The sequence below is a fragment of the Xiphias gladius genome, chromosome 11 (genome assembly GCF_016859285.1).
Source record: "Xiphias gladius isolate SHS-SW01 ecotype Sanya breed wild chromosome 11, ASM1685928v1, whole genome shotgun sequence".
NCBI lineage: Eukaryota > Metazoa > Chordata > Actinopteri > Istiophoriformes > Xiphiidae > Xiphias > Xiphias gladius.
In genome coordinates this window covers 25,680,764-25,700,557 of record NC_053410.1, presented here as the reverse complement: position 1 = coordinate 25,700,557, position 19,794 = coordinate 25,680,764, and the positions used below count along the sequence as shown (strand labels likewise).

The following is a 19,794-nucleotide window of genomic DNA, read 5'->3' as shown; positions in this document are numbered from 1 at the left end:
CAATTATTGGTTTCTTTGTATAAAAATCTAATATTTAATAATATTATTTATATATATTGCAATTAACAGTAGTGGCAGTGATAAAAACACTACCAGTGGGAATGTCGCTCAGACCTTCTTAAACTGCTGCACATACAATATTTGAGGTTTGTATTTTAATGGCAATAGCCTTCATGTTTAACTCTCAGTCCCCATCAGTCTGCCTTACACAGCACCTGTTCTTGAGGACAGTACTTATTGTCTTTAGAAGCAAAGAAATTCAATTTTATTACTTGAATCACTCGAATACCCGAGTGCCACAACATGGTGAAGCACTGCAGTGTGATTTCAACTTAAATGACGTCAGATGTGAAATTTTGTGCTAAGAAAATGAGTCAATGAGAGGCTGTTTGTGGCGTGACACCCTAGTTTAAACCAACATTTCCTTTTAAGTATACTCCAAGGATTGCAACAAATGTGGGCTACATTTGTAAGTACAGTGACTGTCAAGCTTGAAACCTCCAACCAGGTCAATGAACACACAGGTAGCTGTTTGTCATGCTAGCAACTGCACCATGTGATCTGTATCTGGATAATCACATCCAATCCACGGTCTTTGCATTTACACCTGATATTAATAAACATTCTAGTTTTCTTTATGCTATATTATCATCAGATCTCAATATGCAGATTAGTAAGGCGTCAGTTGGTTAGTCATTAAATATACCGCGTTCCAGATCATGGGAAACAATGCCATGGACAGGCGTCATTCATTTTTAAATCACTACTTGTATTTAAATCACGTGAAGTTGGCATGCTTTAAACTGGCAATTTAAAGCATGCTTAAATCATTACTTACACTTATATAGCGCTTTACACTACTGCCACATTCACACACACATTCATACAGTGCTTTTCTATACAAACAGGACTTTCCCCACACACACACACACACACACACACACACACACGATAGGGTGCTGATTGCATGGGTGTTGTGTGCATTTACACCTGCATTAAAACCTTTAGCTTTCTTACTGATGCATACAGTTTGATGGGCCTACCTAATTCCCAGCATAGCGTGGCCCAACTTCAGTCTGTGCAGAGTTCTGATCAGACAGAACAATTGACACCTCTTACAAAAATTGCAACCACTTTTATACATAATCCTTCATTTTCAGAGGCTCAAAAGTAACTGGACAATTGACTGACAAATCAGTTTCGTGGCCAGGTGTAGCCAAAAAGTGTGCTCAATTGGGTTGAAGTCAGGTGACTAATTTGGCAATTGAAGAATTATTCCATGTCTTCGCTTTGGGAAGCTCTTGGGTTTCTTTCACAGTATGTTTTAGGTCATTATCTATCTGTGCTGTGAGCCCCATCGTATCAATGTTGCAGCATTTGGCTAAATCTGAGCAGATGGTATAGCCCTATACACTTCAGAATTCATCCTGCTATTTCTATCAGCAGTCACATCATAAATTACCACCAGTGCCCTGGTTCCATTGAAGCCATACATGTCCATGTGTGTCTGTCTTGCTTCACTCAGAGCAGCTTCAATACTATTTTGTTTTAGGCGGGATGTTTAGAGCTTGGTATTACATAACGTAAATAATGAATATTCGGTACTGTAGTGTATTTTGTCAGCTCTTTTCCAATTTAGTCTTAGTCCTGAGATCAAAAGTCCATGTTAATTTTAGTCATATTTAGTCAACCTCATCCTCCTTATTTTAAGTCAGTTTTTGGTCGACTAAAACTCTGGACATTTTGGTCTCGTATTAGTCAAAGGAAACCATAAATATTCTAGTTTAGTTTTAGTCACTACCAAGAATGAGCAATTGAGTCAAACTTCAGCCAACTGTTTTCAAATATGATTTCATCAAACTGATTGTATGATTTAGATTGCAGCTTTGCAGAGAGGGTTGCTGGTCTGATGTTATTAATTTAAGCAATACATCCAGAGATGATAGAGGATAAAACAATGAAGTCTTGAAAGATGAAATATCATTATCAAATCCGATGCAATCTAACTCTTGCAATTTGAGTCAATCATTGCTATGATTTCAACTTGCTGTTTGATAACAAAAGTCCTGAGTATCCAGTGTCAGGCTTGTGCCAGAAAAGTGTGGATTTTACTCTATAATTTTATAGACCTTAGTCTAAGCTATGTTATACAGTCATAGTTTATAACAGGTTGTACACTATCATTTAAATAAGGTAGTAAAGAATGTATTTGGAACCTCTTTGTATAAAACACAAGCTAAGTATTAGACACCTTGCTACTGCCCAAAAGACTGAAATGTGCACTTTAATAACCAGTAGATGTTGCAAATAGACTGCATTTAGTTGCATGGACCCATTCAAAATCAACCACACCTGACTATCAAATGTGTTTGATAATCAAGTTGTGTGTTCTTAACCATGGACAGCATGTTAAAACTCCAAAATAAACAAACTTGTCTTAAGCAAAAGGTTAGCCAAAGTAGGCTACTGACTCTTCAGTGAGGCTAAACCCCCATCTGCGGGCAATGTAGCAATGTCCTGTCGTTGTGAGATCCTAATACATAACTTTAGTAGTTGGTTTAATACGGCTTTAAAAGTAATGTAATGTTATTTAACATTTTAATGTTAGATTACTTAAATTTCTGTGTGGTGTGCCTGCAGGTATTTCTTCAGGTTTGTGGTATCCTTCCATGTGATTCTGCAGCCACACGGATACTCTCAGGACAAAAAGTTACCCCACGTCTCAAATTCTTTCTCGGCAGCATTATATCTGAAGTGGGTCCAAATGTCAACCAATTTTCTTCAGAACAAGCCCCACTGTTGCTGTCATTTTCTTTTCCCGTCACTGTATGTTGTCCAAGCTCCTGTAGCCATAGCAGTAAAGTGCATACAGTAGCTAGGTCCAGGCTGGCACTGTTGGCCTGTTTGTTCATGGGTGCACTGCTGGTGTGCAGATTTCATTTAAGTTTTTATTTTTAGACTCCATTTTAGGCACTTTTTAGTCAATGATAGTGTATGGAGATTTAGTCACTGTTATTATTTACTAACGTCAGTTTCGTTTGGACAACGTCCCATCTTTGCCATGGGAAAAAGGGTAATTGACCATTATATGTCATCACAATTTTTGTAAATTTAATTAACACTACACTACTGCCCTAAAACACCTCACCAGTTAACCAGTTTGGATGGTCTCTGTGTCTTTACATGCAGTAGATACATGGCTCGAGCCCCATTTAGGGTCTATCTTTGAACTTCCCTGCCTTAATGCGTGATACAAATATGGTGGACACAGACGATCTTGCAATTTCGGAGCCATTTCATACAACCTGTATAAACACCATGTATACCACTTCCCCATGGGCTTACCCGTTCACGCTGTTGGGCTCCGTTTTTTTTTTTTTTTAACCACTTGAGTTACCACTTGTGTCAGAGTCAGAGCAAACTGTAAACCATTTCACAAACTCAAGACAATACTAAGAATCGGTATTGGCTTAAATAAAGCTCATCAAAATCCAGTCCTTTTTTACTGAACTCGTGTTTTTCCAGTTGGGTATTATGGGGTATTGAGTGTAGACTGATGACAGAAGAAATTAATTTAAACAATAGACGATTTTAAACGATTTCAACCTAAAGCTGCAACATAAAATATGAAGGGGGGGTCTGAATACCTTCTGAATGCACTGTAAGCAAATATAAGTATCGGTTTAGACTCGGTATTGGCAGATACCTAATATCAAAGGACTCGGATTGGGATCAGGGCCAAGACAGGATCAGGATCAAGACATCCCTGTCGTACAGACTGTTGTTGTCTACAGTGGTCTTTAGTTTTTCCAAGATATCAATTTGTTTTCATCTTTGTATTGCACTTATGCCAATGCACAGCAATCAACTCTGAGTTGCCACTCTGGTGGTGGGGGTTGAGATATTGTGTGAAAGCTTGACATCAATGCATGCTCTGATTTTTTTTTTGTGGCCCCTTCTCTCTCTTCACTTTGATGTCTCATTTTCAATTAATCCTTCAGTTCATCATTCTGCAGGAAAACACATCCCATCACCTGCTCTCCTCAAGCTCAGCACCGATTAACACTCATCTACACACTGCACGCTGTTCATTAGCAAGCCTCTTCACTTCATCCTGTGTGGCAGTGACAGCCACATTGTGCTTATAATAACTATTTGCTCCTCAGTCACATTTTGTAGTTGAGGTATTGTTCACCAGCTGCTTTCTGTGTATTGCATGTGGAGGAAATCGAACACTATTAATAATACCAGACAACAAACAGGAAGACTCAGCCAGTCCTGACTGATGCTCTCCACTTCTGTTGGCAAAGGGAGAACAGAGGCACAGCTTGACCCTGGCAAGTCCCTTATTTGTGGGAAAAGTTTTCCATCCACCACTAGCCAACTATTTGCCCTAAGTACACACACAACCACAGACAAGTACACATCAACTACTCCTCTAAAATACCTGTCAGTAATAATAATAGTAATAATCAGTCAGTTTACACAGAGAGACCAACGAGAGGACATTTCCTCTGTAGCTTACAAAAATGCACACCAGTCTGTTACTTAACAGCCAACATGCTTTTGTTTCAAGAGATGTCCCAAGACCATCCTACGAATCAGTATCAGGGAGGATGCGGGCATATTTTAATGGATCAGTATAGGCTAAAATAAACCCAGTCGAATGTCAATCCTCTCCTTACTTTTCTCTACTGAATTTCTTTACTGCTCTCTACGGTTTCTTCACTGTACTCTGCTTTTTTTTTTACTGCTCTCTATTGTGTTTCTTCACCTCAGTCTGCTAGTGTTTGAAAAGTAAAAATAAGAATTTTTGTAATCACTGAAATCACTGCACCCAACTGATGTGTGGTAAGAAATAGTTACAGCCCCCAACTCCCTCTACACCACAGTAACAATCACAGAAGGGTTAGTCAGTATTTGTCATGTCTTCTTTGGGGACAAGGCAGAAAAGATTGGCGCTGCTCTGCAGTGTTGAGATGAATAAAACCACGAACACCCACCACGCAAACACATTCATAGGGAGAAACAAGCTCTACCACCATCACACACTGTGGGGGTTATGCTTTGTGGATGTGCCCAGGATTTATTTACACATGGGTAGGCACATAAACAACAATCCTATAAACACTGTGCTATATTTGCTGTTCTCGTTATTAGAAAGTCTGCAGAATGCAGCATTTGTGTGTGAAGTTAAAAAGACAAAAAAATAAAAATAAAACCACAATGGAAGCCTCAGAAATTGATCGGTGAATCCTTACCTGCTACTTTATCACTTCTTCCAGAACTTCAGCTGCTTCCAACTAAAAAATATTCTAGTATCAAATGGAGCTGAGCTGGGCACTCTGTGATTATAATGCCAAACTTATTTCTATATACAATTTAAACTGGATAATTATTGGTATCTGCTGAAAATCTTCACACGGCATCAAAAAATGCTTAAATGTGTGTGTCACTTTGGCAGGGATATGTCGTTGATTGTGTTGCTGCCTTTGGCTTCAAAACTAATACACTCAGTATCCAGTTTATTAGGTCCACCTCCATATACCTAATGCAGCTAGATACAACAGCCCTGTAAGAAAAAAAAGAAAAGAGAAAAAAAACCTTGCCTACATAAGGGATATAATGTTCAGTTTGCGTTGAAACTATTTTGGAGAGGCGTTTTCTTCAACTTAATCGTCATTTTGGAGGCTGCAGTTTGTGGTGCTGTCGAACTGCATTTTGTTATATTGAGAGACTGATACGAATGAGGAGTAGAAAAAAATCCTAAACAGAAAGGATTAGTCTAATAATCAATTAGTTGACTGACAGAAAATTAACTACCAACAATTCTGATAAATTATTTTAATAAATAATCAGTTATCAAGCAAAACACCAAATGTTTGCACAAGACAAGATACCAGAATAATACAGTGATGAGCAGTGGGCATCAAAAACAAAGTTCCCATTATAAATATGAGGCAGTGAATTTGTCAGGTCTGACAGAATACAGGCTAACTGTTGAAGGAAGAAGAGACCACCTAAGCATGTCTCAAACTATCGTGGCCTCCCATACGGGTTGCAAAGGGGTAATAATTAATCCACCTCTTCCACTACCTTCTTGTTAAAAAAAAAAAAAGTGGTATCAAGTTGAGGTTGCATGTTATTCTCTGCTTGTGTATCACTGAGGTATTATATCTCCCATGGTCTTAATAACAATGCCTGAATGCCACTAATGAGGTTATCATGACATGTTAACATGAATTTCCTTCCTGTCGGAGTACAGATAGTGACTGCACTAGGACTACAGTTGAAATGGAACTGATCTCAGACCATTGCACTCAGATGGTCCCCACCCAGGTTTTGAAAACATTCATATTATCATTTTTTGTAAAATAATAGATTCAATTACACTGACAGACTTTGTACTTGACTGAAACTATGCTCACCAACAATAACTGGGCCAATGCATTTTTTATTGTGAAACAATCATCAAAGTCTACAGCTCAGTTTAAGCTCACTACAGATAAATGGTAGAACTGGGAAATAGTGGTGGGCGATTTGGCCTTAAAATAATATGGCACACCCCTGAAAATACAATATTTAAAAGCCTTTGTGAAATGGTTTTGCAAAAGGATCTTTCTAAGCAGAATAATCATGTAGAAAATAATTTCAAAACGTTACTTTGTAAAATATCAGTAATTAAAATAATCATTAGCTGGAACCCTATGACAAATAAAAAATAAAATTAGAACCATATAACGAATTAATAGAAACTGCATATCTAGGTGTGTCCTGCTGCTTGAGCAGCTGAAATGGTGATTCACTTGACTGTGAAAAGTCCTGATATCCTCACTTTAGAGAACGAAACAGAGACTGCAGTCATCGCTGAAGATAAATATACCAGAAATAAGAATGGCTTTCAATAAAAATTTTAAATCCTACAAGAATACTGTTAAGAAAATCTAAAATAACTGCATGTTTCATGAGTAATCGCTTCATTATTTTCAAGTGAAAACACAGTTTTAACTCAAAATATAACCAATACTTTAACAGTAACCTCACAAACCCAAGCACCGGTTCAATGATGTTAAAGAAAACATTATTCCAAACAAAAAAAACAAAAAGCATGTTTTTGAGATGAGCTACTTAAGTGTAACGCATTCCCAAAGCCAGTCCTTGTGAGCCACAGGAGACATAGGACAGACAAACTTTGGGACCAGAGGGGGTTTGAGCGAGGCTGGGCAAAGCATCCTGCACAAACTATTCATTACAGCCTACCTCTTGTGTCTTAACATGTTCTAACGCAATTACCAGTTCACCCTCTAGGTCTGAAACTGCTGTTTCTGTAGAAACACACACTAACAGCCTAAATTTTACTACTGACTGCACAATGTGTAGATGCACTCAGCTCATTTTGTAACACCTTAACCTTCCCAATATTCTGTTTGATGTAGCACAATCGTCAGTAACATTTACAATCAGCAAACATTAGTCCATAAACCTAACACCTAAAAATTATATTATTGCATACTAATGGATTATGCCAACAGATAAATCTGCATTGACTGACAGATGTGTACATCATTTTAGATAAGCCCAGTGTTCTAAAGTAGCCTCCTGATGAGTGTTCTAAATTAATACTCATAGCTGCAAAGCTACTGGTGTCAAATGATCCTAGGCCACGGTTTCCACTACATATTTGAGTTGAAAAGTAGCATTTATCATTTATGAAGACTGATAAAGTACTGCATGCAAAAAAATTTGAATTCTCAACAATCCAAGTCATTGAAAGAAATCAAGGATGGCATGTCTAAAGCCACAGAGTAAAATTATGATCTTAATCAAAATCCTGAGATGGAGAGCCTGAGAGCTATTGTAACCCAGTGAAGTCTCAATCAGATGGCTGCGTGTTGTGTGTGTAATACAGAAGTGTTTTGAAAATGTACGATGATATACTGACTGAGAATTTGATTAGGAACGCCATACTAATACTGGGTAGGGCCTTCCTATGCTACCGAAACAGCATCAGATCTTTGTGGCATGGATTCCACTATTGTTGCAAACATTCCTTTGTTGTAATTCTGGTCCATGTTGACAAGACTGCTTCACATCATTTCTGCAGGTTTGTCAGCTACACATTCATGCTGAAAATATCCTGTTCTATTGACAGCCCAAAGGTGTTCTATTGGATTCATATCTGGTCACTGGGGAGGCCACTGAAGTACACTGAACTCAGGTCATGTTCATGAAACCAGTTTGAGACAACTTTTGCTTTGTGACATGGTGTATTATCATGCTGGAAGTAACCATTAGAAGATGGTAAATTGTGGCCATAAAGGGATGCAACAATACCCAGATAGGCTATGGCATTTAAACTGTTCTAGTTCCTGCAGGTTTTCAGAGCCTTTTAATGTGTATTCAAAGAAGTTCAGGCTGGTCACTTTAAATCTACGTTATTTTTACTAAGCTGAACTTTGACCTGCGATGTAACAGGAAGCAGGAACTAGCAAGTTTGTTTGCTGTTCTCTTCTCTGCTAGTCATGCAGAAGCTTGTAGCTTTGTTTGCCAGTGCTGAGCGCAGCCTTTTTCGCTCCATCTGTTGAACATCATGTGGAATAGAGATCATGAAGGAGAACTACTCTTATGTGTCATCCGTGGAAGAGTTAGCTATCTGCATATCTGCGTTGGGGAAGAAGAGAAGGCAGAACACAAACCATGAATGATTGGTATTAAGAGGCCCAAAGGCTGCCAAGAAAACATTCCCTACACCATTACACCAGCAGCAGCCTGGACTGTTGACACTAGGCAGGTTGCGTCCATGGGTTCATGCTGTTGACACCAAATTCTAACTCCATCATCTTCGTGCCTCAGCAGAAATCCAGATTCATCAGACCAGGCTGCGTTTTTCCAGTCTTCAACCGCCCACTTTTGGTGAAACTGTGCCTACTGCAGCCTCAGATTTCAACTACTGGCTGACAGGAGTGGAACTCGACATAGTTTTCTGCTGCTATAGCCCATCCGCCTCAAGGTTCAATGCCTTGTGCATTCTGAAATGCTTTTCTGCTCACCACAGTTGTAAAGACAGGTTATCTGAGTTACCGTAGCCTTTTCGTCAGCGCCAACCAGTCTGTCAATTCCCCTCTGACCTCTCACATCAACAAGGTGCTTCTGTCCGCAGAAGTGTCACCAACTGGATGTTTTTTGTTTTTCGCACCATTCTGAGTAACGTCTAGAGACTGTAGTGCATAAAAATCCCAGGAGATCACCAGTTTGAGGAAATACTCAAACCAGCCCATCTGGCACCAGCAATCATGCCACGGTCAAAGTCACTGATATCACATTTGTGTTCTCAGACTTTTGGACCCCACTGTATATCCTCGGTTATTTTTTAAATAGGAAACCAGTCTATAGAACAGTTTGATTATGCTTCGAAAAACACAGAAAAATGTCTCCAAATAATTCAATTAGATTCAAAAGTAATGTCGAAAAAAAAAACAAAAAAAAAACATTCATTTTGATAAACTGACGACTTCCACTGCTGACAGTGCATAAGCCTGGGATATTCTCTCTCTTGCTCTCACAGACAATACACACCAATATACCACAGCTCGGAAGACAGCTGTTCTTCTTTCCTAAGGGGACAACTTGGTTCCAATACTTACCCCATTAGCAAAAACATTCAACCACATTCAGACCATGTCCACACTAGTGAAGATTTAAAAACTAATCTTTGTCTCTCAGATCCACTCCACTCTGTATTTTACACCTCTGAAAATACAGTTATTCCAAGCCCCTCCCCAAGATAGATAACTTTAAATCAGCGTTTCTCAATGTAGTGTAACCAGGGAAGATTGAGCCTGTTAAGTGTTGGTGTATGATTATCAGCCTTTCACAGACATGGTGAAGTATATCTTAGTTTCTTCACATTATGTTTGACTCTCTGATCAGTTATTTAGTGTTTGACTATGGCCACTCAGATGAGACAGGTTTTATCGCTGACAGATCTTTCTGTTTCTGTTGTTAGATTACAAATGCACTGTGAGTTATTATTGGAAATAGAGGAACAAAAAACTGGGCACACAAAAAACAAAATGCGTCCTATTACTATCAACCACAACAACTTTGGCCTCCAAAATGACAAGAATTGAGTAACAACCTGGTCTCAACAAAAACTGGAAATTATAACCTTTACATAGGTAGTTTTTGTATCGGGCCTGTTGTATTTGGTTACGCAATATTTTCCAGGTGCTCATGTTTTCTCATGTGTGCCCTATCCCTGTTGCACTTTATTTCCAACTCAAGAGCAAGTATGCTTTAGACACAGCAAACATACAGAAACACAGCAACTACACAGCAGATAGCAAACTATGATACAAAGGGCTTTGTTTTTATGGTAGCACAAAGACTTATAGTAGAAGCATCACAACATGTTGCTATTTTCCCAACATTCAAACGTGCTTCTTTTGTCACTGTGATGTAGTGTGAGAAATTCTAGTTATTTCAATGCAGTCTTTAAAATAAAGATTTCACTTATATATAACAGAAACTAGGGCATGGGAAGAGGAGCTGCTAAAAAGCAGAATGTTTTCAGAGGAAAGAATGTCTTAATAGCAGGGCTGTCAATCAATAAAACAATTAAATATTTAATCACATTTTAAATTAGGTGCAGTTTATAACATTTTACAAATATTTGCATTAACTGAAAAACTGCCAACCAAACTAATATGGTAAAACAAAGTAACAGTATACACATATGTAATTATTTTTTAAATAAACTGGGTAAGAGATTATTACCAAGAGTTAACAACACTAAGCGAGGAAAAGTAGTATTAGAAATGTCAGAAATGTATTAGGCTAAAAACGTAGATTTTAATAACGAGCATTCAGACACAGTTCAGACTGTAAGTACAGCATATATATAGTTACACAGTTTTTGTTCCTCAGGCTCTGAGCTTCAGCACATTCACTTTGAAGTAAGATAATGGATAATACATTAAAGTGCCATGTCTCAGCTTTAATTTGAGTAGGTTTACATCAATATAGAAAGAACTGTGAACAGCTGGAGACCCAAAGCCACTACTTCAGTGGCTTTGGGTCTTGAGCTGTTCCAATTTTTCTCAGCACTTTCCTCTTTTCATCATTTTGATAGAGGTTGATTTTTGTTTCATCAGTCCACAGAAATTTGTTCCAGAACTCTGTATAACTCAGATAACGGTGTTCGGGTTGATCCTGTTATTTTACTGGCCTAATTGATGATGCGAGAGAGTTTGATTTTGTGTTCAGTGTTAATGTTACTGTACCAGGATGAAATATTTTAGGCAAGTATTGATTCAATGAGTGACCTGTAAGCCATAGTTAGGACATCCTTGTTGACACTGAAAGTCTTAGTTTACATAAAAGCCCAACAGAGCATCCACCTGGAAACTTGAGTCAGCATGCTAAAGAGAAGGAGATCTGCTCCACCTGCTCCACCAACTGACTACCCAGCTTCATGGGTTCAAAGAGTGATTGCAGTGCGTCCAGTTTCCCCATGCTCCTACAACACAACTTTTTGGTCTTGCTGATGTTCAGCTCTAGGCAACTTTCTTTGAAAGCCTGGACTACGTTGTTCACCAACTGATGGAACTGAGCTTGTGTCATTATGATGTGCAACCAAAACCATGTCATCTGCATATTTAAAAGGAGTCATTCCCTCACTGCTGCATGAGATGCAGTTTGCGTACATAGAGAGGGGAATTTGAGATAAAAGAGCCCCGGGGGAGTCCTGTATTCAAAATTCCACTGTACTGGATTTAAAATCATTGTCGACTACATGCTGTGGCTTGTTTTGTAAGGAGTTCATAATCTATAAAACCAGTTCTTGATCAGCTCTAAAAGTCTGTAAAGTAATAACTATTTTCAATGTATTAAAAGCAGATGAGAAGTCCATAAATCAAATCCTGGTATGAGGGTGTGCTGAGTCCAAATGTCTGTGCACAGTGTTCAAGAGGGTCAGGCTGGGATTGCCTTGTAGGTAACGCTTGTGGGTCCAGTTTGTCAGCCACTGTGCTGGAGAGAAGATTACAAAATACTCTCTCCATACGTTTGCACAACACAGAGGATGGTGCAACTGGACTAACGTCTTTCGGGGTCTTAAGTGTTTGGTTTTTTTTTGTTGTTTTTTTTGGGAATAGAAATTATGGTTGATTCTTTCCATGGGCTAGGAACACAACTCAAGAAGGGCATGGAACAGTTGGGTGAAGACTCCAGCTGGGTGAGTGGAGCAGTCTCTGAGATCCCTGCCTGTGAGCCCTTCAGAGCCAGGGGTTTTATGGGGGTTGACATATCCCAGGATGGAGGTCAGCAGCCACTCCTAAATGGTAACTGCTTGGTGGAGAGAGGTGGCACTAGGAAGAGTCCAGTTGGATTGCTGGGTGGAGTCGCTGAACCAGCTAAAAAAGCTTTTGTCAAGGTTTTGTTAAGGCATTGCCAAGCCCTTCTTGCATTATCAGACATTAGTTTGCCCTCACTTTGTGTATATTGTTAAGCTTAGCCAGCTTGGTCTTCCTCATGAATTCCTATTCGAGATCTTTGTTTTGTCCCTCTGTAGGGAAACCTCTTTCTTTTGATACAAGCAGGCTTTCAGTTCTTTGGTCATAAATGGTTTATTGTTTAGGTAGTCAGATTTGTTTGGTGGGAATGACAGTGTCCTTAAAATAAGAGATTTTAGAAGTTATCATAACTGTCAGCGAATTCAGATCACCACAATCATTAACTAGAATTACCAACTTATTGTTTTATGCCTCCACCTGCCAGTTAAGTTGCAGTTTACATCCATGTCTGGAGTCAGGAGTTAGCAAACCTGGAGTCCAATCAGTGAAAAAGTGTGGGTTACAGCTATATTGACTTGTAAAAAACACTCAAAAATTTGCTGTTCACAAAAAGCATCTGCTGATGTGAGCCATGTGTCGCAAAAAAATTATCTTAGAAGATCTACCATCAAGAATTGTTGATTTGTAAAGCTAGAAAGGGTTGGACAGGCATCTCAAAGAGTTTAGATATTCATCAGTCCACAGTCAGACAAACTGTCTATAAATGGAGACGGTTTTGTTGTGTTGCTACTCTCCCTAGAAGCGAGCACCCAGCAGAGATGACTCCAAAGGCACAATGCAGAATATTCAGTGAGGTAAAAAAGAAGCCCAGAGTAACAGTTAAAAGGCTTAAAGGATGTTTTGTTCATGACTTTACCATACGCAAATCATGCTGCATGGTTGCAAGGAGCATGGCGTCCACCACCAAGCCGCTGTTCTCCATAATGGATAAATACATATATAAATACATAAATAAATAAATAAATAAATCAGTGTACGCCTGAAGTTCGCCAAAGAGCTTCACAACCTGCATGGGAAAATGTTTTGTGGACTGATGAAGCTAAAGTTGAATTGTTATGGAAGAACATGCAGCAATACATTTGGCATAAAAAGGGCAATGGATACAAAAATGAAAACATCATCCCAATGGTGAAGTACGGTGGAGGGAACATCAGGATTTGGGGCTGCTTTGCTGCCTCTGGGCCTAGACAGTTCACCATCATGGAGGAGAAAATTAATTCCCAAGTTTATTATGGTATCTTACATGACAATGTCAGGCTTACTGTCTGCCAACTGAAGCTCAGTAGAAGTAGGTTGATGCAGCAGGACAATGACCCTAAACATTGAAGTAAATCTATAACAGAATGTCTTCAAACAAAAATCCACTTTCTTGTGTAGCCCAGTCTGAGCCAGACCTTAATCAAATAGAGATGCAGTTGAATGACCTCAGGGACCTGTTCACAAAAGACATCCTAAAAATATGGCTAAGCTGAAGCGGTTCTGACGGAAGAATGGTCCAAAATTCAGCAGCTACCAGAAGCTGTTTAAGGTTGTTGCTCCCAAAGGATGTTAGACCAGTTATTAAATCCAAGGGCTCACTTACCTGTTCCACCAGTGCTGTTAAAATTAATTGAAGTGCTACATAAAGACACCAAAGATTAAAATTGTTTTTTTGTTTTATAAGCTTAAGCAAACTGTATTTGTCTGTACTTGTAACTTAGATTTTATAACATTCCACGACTAGTTGATGCAGAAAACCAGGTAAAGGGTTCACATACTTTCTTTTGTCACTGTATGTAATATATTACATTCTTAACCTTTCTTAGCCCGAGTAGTCCAATTTGCACCATGTTAAGACCAAAAACTAGAACAGTGCCAAACAAATTCAGGGGACTGCCTTGGTTTGGTTGTGATGCTACAGATGCCTGTGAAGTCCAGTTTGAAGATATTCCACAGCTGTTTCATTTTCTCCTCTGTTCGACCCGTCCTAACATTTGCCAGGTAACAGCAGAATTTTTCTCAACACATCATGATTGATACAAAACATTATTATACCTGAGCAAGCCTTACCCAGTCTCTCTCATCCACTGATAAGCTGTCATGTCAACTTTCTCTAAATGTCATTTTTCAGATGTCCTTTTAAAAAAACAATTTCTATTTTCAACATGTAACTGTTCTCATAGTTACTCAAAAGTGCTGCAATGATTGAGTCACACCAGAAGTGACAGTCTTCGAATGACTACTTTGCTGCAATTTTGCAATGATGCAAATCAATGAGCATTTACAGAGCTTTTGCATCTTTGTGATGACACACATTGGTTTGTAATGTTTTTACTTCACTGGATTTGCAAAAGGTACCCACTCCCATTCTTTTAACATTTGTTTAAAATTACATTTCCAGTAAATTCATACATATTGCATATTCTTATTGTGGTATAATATTACATATGCGATGATAAAAGATCAGTGAAAATTTCATGCATGCGTTTCGGAATTTACCTAATTTGTTTTCCTTTAGGAAAAATGTTACGAAAACCTTGACCACAGTTACTGGAGAGGATATATTTTTGGAACCTTGCCTGCTACAGTCCTTACCAATAATATCAAGACGTTTCTAAGAATAGAGATAATGGCCGCCAATAAATATATTGCACTGTGCTGGAAAAGAGTAATCCACCTCTTTATAAATGTAGCTGATATCCTGTGAACTGAGTGGAAAAAAATGACACATGACTTTAGGAAAACCCCTAAGGAATTGTACAGAGTTTTGGGTAACCTACTAGATTTCATGGAAAAAGCTAATCCAAACAGTGGGTATGTTGAAATTTAAATCCTTTGTCTCCGTGTGTGTGTTTATTTTTAGTCCCCCTTCGTTTTGGGAAGGTGCATGTAAATTGATGTGTGTATCTAAATCTTTTATTTGACACCATAGGGAATGTGCTTAATATGAATTATTGTTAAGGGGAATGAGACCTAGTTTCGTTTTGGAGCTATTTGTTTTGTTCGGTTTTGTTTTTTCTTTTGTATGAGTGTGTGTTTCCTTTTCTTTTGGTGGGGTGTATTTAAAAAACTTTTATCAGTTTTTTTAATCAGCTAAATTACCAATAAAGCTGCTCTCATTTATATGTTTTTCTGTTTCTGTTGTCAGAAAACAGAACTAGTATGAAATAGTGACTGAAACGCAGCCCATTAAGACTACATGTTAACCAGCAGTCATTTCCAAGCTGCTGCTCTGCACTCCTAATTCCTGATTTTATATCCTCAACATCATCTGACAAAATTACCATACAAAGAAATTTAAGACACAGCTTTACTTTGATTTTGGCTTTATTTACTTGTAAAATTATCACTCAGAGAGAAAGTTAGAAGCTCATTCAAGTCTATGTCAGCTGCTATGCGGTGCACTGAATAAGATGAATAGAGAGGTGTGCCTGTGGAGGGAAAGCCTGACCCTCCGCTCGCGGGGCAACACTGGTAACTCTCCTCTACGTTAAGTAGCTAAGGTTTGTCCAAAAATTCGTTAGATTTGTCGCTAGGTGCTTTTGTGAAGAAAAGTCACTGAACGCCTGTGAAATGTTGGCAAATCTAGCGATAAAGCCACTGAGTTGGCAAAATTGCCTGTAAACACCCCCCCCCCTATGATGCAATAGAAACCATTTGCATCAATTCTTTTTGAAAGAGCAACAGCCAATGAGGAAATTCCAACACTCGGCGAGCTAGCCAATGGTCTAACTTCAGCACTCACTTACATGGCATTTGGCTAACCAATGGTGTAACTTCATCAATTACTCACTGCGGTCCAGCCAAAAATGATAGAAATCAGAATGTTTATGTATATTTTAATTAGAGGACACTAGCTCTCTACACTCAAGCACAGGCCTTCATCTAATAGTTGTTATGAATTTTATGAGTAAAATAACTCACCTTAAAAAAGTGTGCAATGCTGTGGCCCTGACTTTTTTTTTGTTTTTGTTTTTTTAACAGGCCCAACTTTATGTTTTTCACAATTATGCAAGACAAATTTAAAAAAAAAAAAAAAAAAGGTAAACAATCTGTTGATGGTTTAGACTAAGTTCACTTTTGCATTTTACTTTCATTTTTGTCTCTCTTTATAGACAAACCATATTCATGATTGTGCAGTTGGCAGGTTGTATTTAACATGTTTACAAGGCTGTTCAAAATCTTAAAATCCAGTGTTACCAGAGGAATCAAGTAGGTCCACTTACTTAGGGCAGGGTTTTAACAGCCTCGCCCTCATTCAAAAACACTATCTCCTCCTGAACCCAAGGGCCTTCCTCGTGATTATACATGTTATCTCAGACATTATTAATATGCTCTCAGGCCAGATTTGGGCCTGGGTCTACAGCTGAACAGTTACTGGGTCTCCACTCAAGAACAGAAATGAACAAATCAGTCGTCAGAGAGGAGAATGTCACAAAGGGGAATGAGCTTTTTATAGTCACCTCACTGTCAATGTACCACTTCAGAGCATCACTCATCATTTGAATTCTAGAAGGAAACCAATCATTGGAATGAAAAAATATGATTCATAATTTATTACTCAGAAAACGCACACAGTTGTGAGTCAAACATTATGACTGATTTACATTAACTGGGTTACATTTTCCTCATGACAAATACATTGGTCCATAACAAGGTGTCTTTAAATCTAATGGTCCCACTAGCATGCAACTCACTGAGCACATTAATGCTCCACAGAGAAAGAAAGTGGAGGGTAATGAACACAGAGTTCATAACATGAACTGATGTAGGATTACCTTTTCCAGGTTTTACCAGGCATTTAGACCAAAAACAGCACTGCATTAAAAACACACACAAACGGCTGATTTGGTGCGTGCGTGTTTCATTTACCAGGGTAACAAACCGCTGCAACAAAATTGTATCCTCTGTCTTGAAATCAGCAAGTAAACTGTAAAATTATGGTGTTCACATTAGAAGTAATCTACCAGGACTACCACCTGACTATGACTGAGAGACTGGATTTGCCATTTCAGAGAGTTAAAGACAAAAGCCGGAACGTGTACATTCCAAATCCAGGAAAACAAATGCAGTAGTTGGAAACAGAATAAGCATACTGTAAGCTTAACCCCAAGTGTATTAGTTTTATCCCTTTCATACAGGAGATATGTAAACGACAGGTTGAGTGACTACTAAACGTGTGTTCAACCCAGATGAACCCATTCATCAGCAGCTCTCATAGGTTGATTTCTGGTAGTCACTATTACTCTGCTGGTTAAGTTCCGTACACTACCACAGAATAACAATTATATCACAACATAACCAAACAAAGATTCATTTCACTTCTTTCCTTCTGTCCATATACACACATGTATGCAGCCTCTCTCTCTCTCTCTCTCTCTCTTCCTGTTCCTGTTTCTCTGTCTTTGGTCAGTTAACAACTTAAAGCGTCAATGTCAGCAAATGAAGTTTCCATCCCCAGCAGACACACCAATTCCCCAAAGCCGGACAGCATCTGACCTGAATTCAACTCAGGCTTCAAAGCAGGGTTGGGTGATAGGGACAAACCAACCAGACAAGCGCTCAGCTTAGTTAGGACTGCAGCATGAACACAATCCACAGGTTGCTTTGGATGGATAAGAAACAGCAATAATGCAGAGATTTCCATGTTATCATGATTAATCCTAAACTCAAGCTCCAAAATTCATTGGAGTAGAGGGGAAAGCTAACAAAATTATCATTTAAATGGGGTAAAAATGTTCTCAGAAGGTTAGGTGAGGATAAAGAATCTGGCCAAGCACACAGTGTCAACTTTTAGAAATTGATAATTTTCAACACACACAACGCTCTGGTCTGAATTCTGTCACTACTCAAAGTAATGCGGTTCGACACACAAAATCTATTATATCATTGTTATCACTGTTAATTATTCGTAATATTCACTACAGGAGAACAAAGTTACTTGTCTTGCATCAGTAAGATGCTTAACTCGGTCATCAAACAGCATCTAGCCCGGAAGTGGAGAATGAGACCACGCTAGTGTAGTCTAGTCTGATCAAGAGAACACCTTTTCCCAGACCTCTTTCAACAGTTATTTCACTATAATTCTCTGTACTCCACGCACAGACCATATCAGCAGTCGTTCCGCGATTGGTTCCTTCACTAAACAGAAGCAAGGAGTTGGGTGTGATTTTGTTTTTCAGCTCCAAAAGTTAGGGTCTCAAACGAAGACTAAGAAAACGTATTGTGTGAGGATTAACGGTGTACTGCCAGAAGCCGTGACTGCAGCGGACAGCCAGTGGCCACAACATCCAACCTGCAGCCCGGCCGGCAGCCCACCGATACAGCTCCTAATCTGAGTAACGTCGAATACCAAAACACTGCCTCAGGTTTACCACTCCACTGGTGAATACATGCGGCTGCAGAGAATAACACTCATCAGACCAAAGTTTCACTACATGAAAAAGAAGAAGACCTGGAAAGCAGCAGAAAGGAAAGTGGGGAAACTTCATTTCTACAGCCAACAACCCGCCGTGGGATGCAGCTAGCATGCTAACAGCTAGCTGTAAGGCAACAGTCTCACCAGACTGTCCCTAATGCTAGCATAGCTAACCCCAGGTATCAGAGGCTCAGGGTGGTCCTCTAACCTGTGCCTGTGCCTGTACCTGTACCTGTACCCGTACCCGTGCCCGTGCCCGTGCCTGTGAACAGACCTGCGGCCTCAACCTTCTCTTCTTCTTGTTCTGCTCCCCCTATGGTGCTGGCACATTCGTACGATCCCCAGTACAGACACCAGTCCCCTGGCCACTGGGATAACGCTACAGCTAGCTACTGTGGCCACGACCGCTACTACCAGGAGCAGCTTCGGCTCTGAGGCAGTGTCACAACATGTGGGGTCTGTGAGCGATTTCAGACTCACCAGTGTCGGTTCTCGGCAGGCAGCGGTTCGAGCAGAGGAAGGTAGCACAACAAGTCTCAACGTTTGGAGTTAAAAGTCAACTTCAGCGCGTCGCTACTCACTCCGCCATCTTGGTTCTGCTGGAACCCTGGACTCAACCAAATCTGGCATACCGGGGGAGGGTTTAAAATGTAACCCCCAACACGATCTATCTGAAGTTTGTTTTAACAGACCAAAGTCCAAAGGAAGACAGATTATTCTCTGCTATTCGGGACATGTTAAGGCTGGTTGGTGGTAGTGTTGCTCATATTGCTGACGGATCACCCCCCTGAACCAACAGTTACCGCAGTGAAGTAGTGTGAAGCTTCACAGATGTGCAGTGCAGCACAAGTTGATCCACCGCTGGATGATTTGTGAGCACAAAAATAAACCAACATGACAAATTTACTGCTGTTTGTCACAAGTACAATCGCAGATTATGAATTAGTTTGGTATGAATGTGGATATGATACGTCTGTTGACTAACTAAATGACAGATACACATGCATATATGTATAGTGAGGGAATCTGAATACTTTCTGAATG

At 39.4% G+C, this 19,794-nt stretch overlaps 1 protein-coding gene across 1 annotated transcript in view; it reads right to left on the bottom strand.

Annotated features, from left to right (window-relative positions):
• The window catches only part of ndst2a (N-deacetylase/N-sulfotransferase (heparan glucosaminyl) 2a), a 51,515-nt gene extending 32,143 nt beyond the window's left edge, over positions 1-19,372 (bottom strand). The window contains exon 1 of the mRNA XM_040138907.1: positions 19,231-19,372. The gene's annotated coding sequence lies outside the window, so the exon portion shown is untranslated. The remainder of the gene's footprint in view (positions 1-19,230) is intronic.
• Positions 19,373-19,794: the final 422 nt, after the last annotated feature.